The sequence below is a fragment of the Orycteropus afer genome, unplaced genomic scaffold, assembly GCF_000298275.1.
Source record: "Orycteropus afer afer isolate SDZICR_OR568_19922 unplaced genomic scaffold, OryAfe1.0 scaffold00310, whole genome shotgun sequence".
NCBI classification, from domain to species: Eukaryota; Metazoa; Chordata; class Mammalia; order Tubulidentata; family Orycteropodidae; genus Orycteropus; species Orycteropus afer.
This window is the reverse complement of record NW_006921897.1, coordinates 760,849-770,834: the sequence shown is the minus strand read 5'-3', so window position 1 is coordinate 770,834 and position 9,986 is coordinate 760,849.

The window sequence follows — 9,986 nt, the reverse complement described above, 5'->3', positions numbered from 1 at the left end:
TAACTCTTAGTCGTCTACAGTGTCTACTCCCAGCCATTCCACCCCACACCCTGCTTGCCCACTGTAGCCAGAGCATAGAAGTCCTGGATTGACTTGCCCAGCCTCTGCTCCCATTCCAAACAGAAGTAGAGGCAGAGATGAGTACTTCTGCTTGCCCAGGCTCTCATTTCAACTAAGATTTATCCCTTCAGAGTCACATAATTAACTGAAAAGTTAACTATTCTGCTAATAGATTGTTTGGGCCCAAATGTATACATTTGGCTTCTGTATTGCCTAGCAAAATTCTTTGTGCACAGAATGTACCCAGTAAATGTTTGCTAATTGAATGAACAATTGAGTGAGTGAATGTTGAAATGTTGCTATGCAGTTTGACTAATTTTCCCTGCCCATTAGGCTCCCACCAACGCCTACCTTGAATCAGCTAATTGTTCTGAAATTATTAGGGATACATTTGAGTCTCTCACATAAGTGACCTCCTGATGCTGTTCTCTTTCTGCCAGTCTAGAGAGTTAGTGGACAAGCCCAGTGATGTTTTTTCCTGCAACAGGTTCTTTACCTCAACCAGTACCTCAAGCAGGACAGACACATTCTTGTCCCCATGTTTGCATGGCTGTTCAGTGCATGTACCTCATTCAACAGATATTTTTTGATACCTAATATGTGTCAAGTACTGGTTCTAGATCTAGAGATAGAAATTTGAACAAAATAGATCTGCTTCCGATCCTCACATCTGCTGAGGAAAACACGGAAAGAAACAAACCGAACCAGTTGCTGCTGACTCGACTCCCAATGAGCCCTTGTGGGTCAGAGTGGAACTGTGCTCCATTGGAATTTTAATGGCTGTTTTTTAGGAAGTAGGGCATCAGATCTTTCCTCTGAGGTGCCTTAGGGTGGACTCAAACTGTCAACCTTTTGCTTGAGCAGGCAAAGGCTTAGCCATTTGTACCACCCCGGGACTGTCAGACAGTGAACATGTAAACAAAGAAAGAAACAAGAATGTTATCAGAAATGAGGGGTACTATGAAGAGAATTAGAGGAGGTCTGGTGGTGTAGTGGTTAAGGCATTTGGCTGCTAACCAAAAGGTCTGTGGTTCGAACCCACCAGCTGCTCCGCAGAAGAAAGATGAGGCAGAATTAAAATAGGTTGATGGGATTGAAAGTGATTTGGAAACTGCTTTAGACTGGGCATTCAGGGAAAGCCTCTCTGAGAGGGTGACATTTAAACTGAGATCTGAATGACAAAAAGGAAGCAAGCATGCAAAGATCAAGAAGAGCCTCACAGGCAGAGGAACAGAAAGAGTGGGTGACTAGACTGTAGTCAGGGAGGGGAGACAATAAGTGAGGAGGCTGGTGAGGGTGCAGGGGTCAGGTCACAAAGGGCCTGTAGGTCTTGGTAAGGGGTCTGAACCCTATGCTAAGGGGGATGGGAAACCATTTAGGGAGAAGTGTGCCTTCAGCAGAGGCGTGACATGATCCCAGTTGTATTTTACAATTAAATTTTAACTTTCCCTAAAGAAATGTTTTGCTGGGCCAAGGTAAACCAGTCAGATCTCTGAATAATCACAAATTCCAGGTTGGTGTGGTACTCATCAGTGAGGTCTTATTGTTAACTATTTCAAACAGATGTAGGTTCATGTATTTCGGATGGTGTTGAGGGCCCTGTAACTGATCCTAGAAGGCTCTTAGCTTATGTTCTGCTTAAAAGTAGCTAAGACACCATAAACAAACACCTTGAGGGCTTGGGGGCTCAGGACCACAGTCTCACGGAATATCAAGGTTTATTGGCATAACCAAGTACACACAGAAAATGTTCCACAGCTTACTTTTGCGAGTACAGACTGGGGTGTCATAAGATTATGAGCTGCCATCTGAGGTACAGCTATTAGTCTTTCCCCATCCAGAGCAAAGGCAAGTGAAGAAAATCAAGGAAACTATTAGTTCAAAAGACTAATAGACCAATGAACTAGCCTGAGACCAGGAGCATTAGATGGTGCCCAGCTACCATGACTGTGTTGTTGTTGTTGTTATGTGCCATAGAGTCAGACCCAACTCATAGTGACCCCTCCTTGGGTTTCCGAGGTGGTATCACTATGGAAGTAGATTGCCCTACCTTCCTTCCAAGGAGTGGCTGGTGGGTTTGAACCGCCAGCCTTCTGGTTAGCAGTCTATGCTACCAGAGCTCCTATTACCATGACTGACCACTCTGATTGGGATCACAATAGAAGATCCTGGACAGAGTGGGAGAAAAATGTAGAACAAAATTCATAATCATAAAAATGACCAGATTTACTGGCCTAGTAGAGACTGGTGGGACCCCAGAGAGTATGACCCTTAGACATTCTTCAAATCCAGAACTGAACCCATTCTCAGAGATCACCTTTCCCAAACAACAGAGACAGGCCTATAAAAATGAATAATAACAGGCATGAGGAAAGTGGTCCTCAGAGCAGTCAACCATGTGAGACCAAAAAGGGCAGCCCAGAAACAAAAGTTCAGAAGGCAGGAACAGGCAGGAAGTAAGGCAAATGGAAACAGGAACCCAAGGAGAAAGTGGGAAGAGTGCTGTTACATTGAGGAGATTGCAACCAATGTCACGAAACAAACTATATATAAATTGTTGAATGGGAAACTAATTTGCTCTGCAAACTTTCGCTCAAACTACAATTTAAAAAATTTTTTAAAAAGTAGCTAAGACAAATGAGCTCCAAAGCTTGAGCTCAGTTCTTGGTCTTGCTTCATGAAGTGTGATCAGTAATGAAATCACTTCCAAAATCTATTTTATATTTCACGTCTGTGATGTCTTCTCTATAATATTTAATTATGTCAGTTGCTACATGTTATTTTCCTTCTGTGATCTTTGGGCCCTTTGAATGTATTATGTATATTTATGCAAATCAGCATGGGGGTTTGTTGTTTGAAGCCAAAAATAATAGACTAACTTTTTTTTTTTTTAAAAAGTATAAATTTTGACTTTACCGTAGTGTGAGAAATTGACAGTCACAGTTAGAAAGCCCATCTTACCTGAGCTGAACATGTGAACCCAGCTCCATGTTCACTTTTTCAGGGAGGCTAGACGGTTTGTGTTCCTAGCACTAGAGGAAATAAAGTTGATTGTGCCCAGTACCTGGGTTCTGGCCCCAGCTGCCTTCACAGGTGGATTCTAGAATCCTTAGATTCTCAGATTCTCCCTGATTCTATTGTTGGACTTTCTTCCCCTAGACCTGCTTCCTAGGCTGCCATCTTGAGACAGTTCCCTAAAGCTGAATAATATTGTGGAATATCCCATAACAGACAACCACACTTTGCAATTTGCAAAGTCTGACCTGTCAGTAAGGACCATAGGTCAGAAAGGTGAAAGCATTTCTGAGCAGCAACAAGCATATGAAACAGGTTGCGTTGCACACTCTGCCTGGTTCGCCCCTCCTCGTCCCTTCCCCTTACTCCAAAAGAGATGTGTAATGCTTAGACTGTTCTTCCAGTGATTTTATTCTTCTGAACAACTACACAAGACTTGTTAAATTTCAAGTGGGACATCAAGGCCCAGATGAACTCTAAAGAAAGAGTTTAAAGGTAGAAAAATACCAAGGCCCAAAAAACGTCATTGGAAGTCTGTCATAACTCAGGGTTCTCAAAAACATCTCAAAATCAAAATTAATTCAGTGAAGTATGTTAAATAGCACTGGATTATGTATGTGTAGTGGTGGAGAAGGAGTTATTCAGAAACTGAACACACAAGGATGGCGTTTGAAGGCTGAGAGAGGTGAAGGGTACTGAGGAAGAGAAGGGAAGGGCAGGGTTCAGAACAGAGAGAGACGGCGCTGCCCAGAACATCTCCACTGTCGGTCGGTCAGATCTGCTCTCCAGCCCCTTGCTCCGTGTCAGCATCAGCCTTTGCGTGGAATCAGGTGTCTTTTCTGTGCTCTTCCACTCTTCAGTTCACTGTTACTGTCTTTCGGTTGATTTGGTAACTCCCTTACCCAGGTTGGATGTTTTGGTCACTAAAACAGCACCCCACAGGGATTGTTTGTGAGCCTGTGTCATGACAGGCTGTGTGTGGACAGACTGGAGCTTGGAGAAGCATCTTTTGGCACCTTAAATACCCTTGTCCTACAGGGAAGAACAAACCAGACAAAAAGAAACCGAACCTGCCCCGAGCCCGACACTTCTTTATCCCTCGTTCACCCCTAGGGGAAAAAATGAAATTGTTTACCCCCCCCCATATTGTGATTAGCCATAAGCTCTGCTTTAAAAGACTATAGGTTTGCTCAAAAGTTGCTTTAAAAGATATTTTGCTTGGACAATAAGCACTCTACTAAAAAACAGACTGTATGCAAATGAAGTCATTTCTGTTTCTGGAAATCACGTTTATAAGCACTACAAATACATTTCAATTGATAAAGGAAGCAGTAGGTAAAAATGTGTAGTCAAATACTTCCTGTTCACTACCGACATATACGTATTTTTCTAGTACATTGCTCAATTGTGAAATCAGGGGAAAGCATGCAATAAACATTTTTTTTTTGCAGCAAATTTTAGTAAAATATCTGTAAAAAGAAGACCAAATATACCAATGTTGAATATTACAATGTATTTGATTAATTTTGTCTTCTTTTAATATAAAATTGTCAGATAATCTTGTCCTGCAAAAATACTACATTTTAAAATTCAGTGTGGTGCTATCAGGCACCCCCGGTCTCTTCGAGCTATAACTGGTACCGAGCTCGTGCTGCTTGTCAAAATTTAATGAGAGGGCCCGTTCTAAAATAATTGAATTTTCATATCAGAACGAACCAGGATTACTCAGACAATAAAATTGCTGAGTCCTGTACTGTTACCGGCAAATACCTTTTGCTTTGCTCATGAAATCAGTATGTAAATGTTCAGGGTTTGTATTTAAGGCATCTTAGGCATTTGGAGTTGTAGTACTAGCAATAATTTCAAATGGTGCCGGTGATAAGTAGCTGGTTTTTTATAATGTTCAAAGTGTAATTTGTTTGGTGAATCAGGATAAGCATTTGGTTTATATTTTATATAAATGTTAATGCATTTGCAGTTTAATTATGTTTCTTAACTTTTAACGTTTCAGAAGTCAAATTTGAAGACTAGTCCATCAGATTGTCTTGCTTTCATAACATTCTGAAAAATGGGAGCACCCCCATGCAGTGAGTTTACAAAGTAAGAGGTGCCTGCTAAGTTTGTGATGGCATGTTTTGGGAGCTAGGGGCACTGATAATGAAGTGGGGGGAATGCCCTGCCTTGGTGTGACCTCCCCCAGGACATGGAACTTCTTGTGATCCAGCTTTGGACTTGAGGGCCCTCCATCAACAGCAAGGAAGACTCCTTCAGGGAGTGTCTAATTTATTTCTTTTATGATAGTTGAGTTGGAGAGGAACTCTTGAATGAATTATTATAATTAACAGAATTAATAACGGTTTCTGTAACATTGCATTGATTGAGGGTATCAAAACAGAAAGGAGCTCTAGTGAGAGGTGGTTTAAGAATATTATTTTTCATCTTAGTTTTTAAATGAGCTACATGTTTTTAGCCTTTAAGCAAATATGTACTCACTCAAAAGTTAGCTCTGTAGTTAACAAGAGATAGAAACACTTGTCAAAATCATGACTTTTTTTCATGTCTCCTTCATGCCGTAGCTTGGTTTAGTTGAAACAGGATTGGAAAATACAGCCATAGAGGTGGAAGACCTAGTTTTTGCCTCCTTTCCTATCATATAGTGCAAGAGCTATCACATCTGGCCTGCTGCCAGTTTTTACAAATAAAGTTTTATCAGAACACAGCCACACTCTTCGTTTATGTGTCATCTATGATTGCCTTCGTGCTTCCAGGGCTGCAAAGCCTAAACTATTTACTCTTTGGTCCTTTATAGGAAAAGTTTGCAGACCCCTACTTTAATAGATTGACTTGGGCAGGTTACTTCCCATTTCTCATGGGTGGTAGTGGTCATGACGACAGCCAACTCATACTGAGCACTTACTGTGGACTAAACAATGTCTTGATTACTTTGCATTTATACAAGCATTTAATCCTGACAACAACTCTCTCTTACATCACTGTAACGTGGTATTCACATCTCCATTTTGCCTATAAGGAAAGGGAGGTGCAGAGAGATCAAGTGACATGCTTAAGTTCACTTGACTAGTGAATGGGCTCAAGAATTTAAGCTCTTTTTATTTTTTAAACCGTAATGGAATTTGGGGGCTCTGGTGGAGTAGTGCCTAAGGCATTTGACTGCTAACTAGAAGGCTGGTGGTTCAAACCCACCAGTCACTCCTCGGAAGAAAGATTGGGCAGTCTACTTCCATAGAGATACCACCTCAGAAACCAAAGGAGGGGTTGCTATGAGTTGGATCAGCTTGACGGCAGTGAGTTTAGTTTTGGTTTTGGGTTTATAATGAAATTATTCAAGCATTCACAAAATTTAAAAGAAGAGTAGTGAATCACTAAGTACTCATCACACAGCTTCCTTTTCATTTTATCTATTCTCCCTCCTATCCATATCCTCTGCATATTTTATATATGTACACGTAGAGCAAGTCTTAGACATCATGTTATTGCATCTGCAAATATTTCAGTACATATCAGCAAAAAGACTTAAAAATAGAACCACAACGCCATTATACTACCTAAGAAGATTCGCAGTCATTCTTTAATATCATTTACTATCCACTCCTTAGTCAAAACTTTCTGATTACCTTAAAGTTTTCTTTTGATGGTTTCTTCAAATCAGGATCCAAATAAGGTTCACTCATTGCATTTGGAAATAATTCCACTATGTCTCTTCTGAGATATGGCAGAGCCTACACCCTTCTTCCCTCTCGCCACACCATTTATTATTAAAGAAAATGGTTTATTTGAACTGTGGAATGTCCTAGATTATGGATTTGGCCAATTTCTTCCCTTTGGGACAAGTTAATTTTTTTCCTCTTTTCCTGTTTGTTTGTTTTCAACTGAGAGTTAGATCGAGAAGATTGATTACATTAAGGTGTGTGCATGTGTGCGTGCATGCACACATGGTTTTGAGGCTCCTTGATGGGTGGGTGTGGGATACTGCCTATTTTGTCATATAGGGAGGCTCTTGTGGCCTTTCAACACCACCCCTCTAATCTTTGATAGTGTGTTGTTTTCTGGCACAAGATATCCTACTGTCATCTTGAACGCTTCATTCCTCAAGCTTGGAAGCAGCCATTTCTCCAGGAAGTTCTGCTTCTTTTAGTGGGAAATGTTACTTACAAATCACCATCTAGGCTCTAAGACTGTTCTTTACTACTGGCTGGTCATTGCTTATAAGCTTTCCATTGGCTGGCACTAGGAAGTATGTACTACATAGACCAAAGCCAAATTCACTGCCATCCAGTGGATTCCAACTCATAGCAACCCCCATTGGGTTTCCAAGGCTGTAAATCTTTATAGAACTAGATTGCCCCATCTTCCTTCCATGGAGTAGCTCGTGGGTTTGAACCACTGACCTGTGTAGCAGCCAAATGCCTTATCCACTATGCCACCAGAGCTCCTTATACACTACATAAAATTAAAAAAAAAAACAATTTCCAGTATTACTACCAACAGTAACACAGTTAAGTTTGCTACCCTCTTAACCACTATGCTAAATGGCCTCACAGTAAAATGGGAATTATGATCCTAGATCAGTGTGGGAGTGTATGATCTGTTGAGATGTGTGAGATGGCTAGAGTTCTTGTGTTTAAGCCAGAAGGTCCCAGTTTTGGTCCCAGTTTCAAGTTCTTCACTAGACTTTGGCTTACAATTATGATGATCTTTTGATATGAAAATATATACCCTTGCAGACATACAAAAAGTTAAGTTTATGAATCATGTAGGATGATTTACATACTCTAGATTGCTTTCTGGTATAGAAAACACCTTCACATATGTCATTTCATTTGATCCTCATATTTCTTTTAGGTGGTACAAGCCCAGTGCCATTGAGTTGATTCCAACTCATAATGACCCTATAGGACAGAGTAGAGCTGCCCCATAGGGTTTCCAAGGCTGTCAGTCTATAGAAGCAGACTGCCTCATGTTTTTCCCATAGAACTTCTGGTGGGTTCAAACTGCTGGCCTTTTGGTTAGCAGCCCAGTGCTTTAACCACTTTGCCACAAAACCTTCTTTAGGTGGTAGGCTCCATTATTATCACAAGCTTCCAAATGAATATCAAAAAGTTAAGTTTGTTCCCCAAAACATATAGCTAATAAATCGCAGAGCAGAAACCCAAACTGAAATCTTGAGACTCAAAACCTGACATTCCTTCCAACACGTCCAGATAGTTAACATCTCCTCAGATGATGTCTGCAGCCTAATTGGTAGTCCTTTTAACTGCTCTAGGAGGATGGCGATAAAGAGTGCTTTGGGACATTCTCCTGAGAAGGCTTGAAGGTCTTTTGCTTTGGTGGGTCTTAGCTGGTCAGATCCAGAGGCCAAGGCATGTCCTTTGGAGGCTTCTCATTTCTAATGGCTTATTGCTCTTCCTGACCCATTCCAGCTTGGCTGTTTGAGTTGTTTGAAGGAAGAAGAGGAGTCTGGTGAAACTTCTTCCTTTAATTCAGAATGAAATTTTGCAGTAGGCATGCCTCACCTCACGTTTTCTCAGCTGGGCACTGCCAGGGTCTCCTCCTGTTGCTCCTCCATGTGCCGATGCCAACAGTAGTTGTTTTAAGAGAACATACTGCTTTTTCTTTGCTCTATTAAATGGAGATTTCAACTCACTTCATATTGGCTATTACTCAGTCAGAAAATAGCAATAGTTTTTCACTGTTACCCAGTTCTGCTAAAACACTAACTCTTCCCCCACTTCAAAAACTTCTTGTGTATTGATTTCAACTGCAGCTTCACGGCAAATTACTACAGTTCAGATGAAATATGGGGAGTAACCACAAAATATAGCCAAGTGTCTGAACTGTAGGGTCTGTGTTCTGTTAAAGTCGTCTGAGGAACTGGAGAAGGTCTGAAGTTGGACCTGAAGGGAGAAACGTGGACTGTTTGAGGGTGTGTCACACCCATTCTGTTCCCATAGTTTGGGCAAGTTGGGGGGAGATGTAGGACTGGTCCTACTTTGCACACCTGCCTAGGCAGGGGAGACTCATTTTAGAGGCCAAGTTCCTTCACTGATGCCAGTGCCTTCCACTCCAGTTCTCACAAGGGATCTGGAATCAGAAATCCCAACTTCTTCATTTGTATACCTTTAGGAATGTGACTTAATCTTTCTGCACCTCGGTTTACTTGCCTGTCAAATGGACATAAAATAATATCTAGCTCGTATGGTTGTTGTGAGGATCAAAGAGATAATGCTGTGCAGTGCTTCACATGGAGCATGGTACATGGCAGTCATTCAAACGCTGGATGTTATTGTTGATCATGAATGTTATTGATCATTGTCTTCATCCTCCTCCTCATCATCATTATCATTGTCATCTTCATTAAAATAAGGTATGATTCATATCACTCTCAGGATGCATATCTTGCTGCCAGTTCCCCCAGCGGCCCTGACATGGTGTTGCATGAGGTGTTGCATGACTCTACTTCTCTGGTGAGATTTCATTCATGACTCATCCATTTCTTGCTTGTAACCAGGCTCTCCTTGTAACTGTTTGTATTATTCCTACTCTGTCTGTAGTTTTGGATGCCTGAGCTGGAGCACAGTAGGTCAAGTAGCAGTTCTGGTATACAATCTGGATGATGGGTGTCTCAGAGGGGTGAGTGAGCTTCCTGAGGGACAGCTGACTATAGGGCCAGTGTGTTGGGGGCAACAATAGGCTCAGACCCTGACCAGTATTGCCTCCTGCCTTGGTTGCAGGCAATGTGCCTGATCTGCCTTTTGGTGGGCATCTTTTTGGTTTTGGATGCTGCTGCCATGTCATCTGTGGTGAGTAAATGATGCACAGAAAGCAGAGTGGGTAGATCGTTGGCAGATGCAGGTTTCCTAGCAACACCATTAGCTAAGCTGGACAGCCAC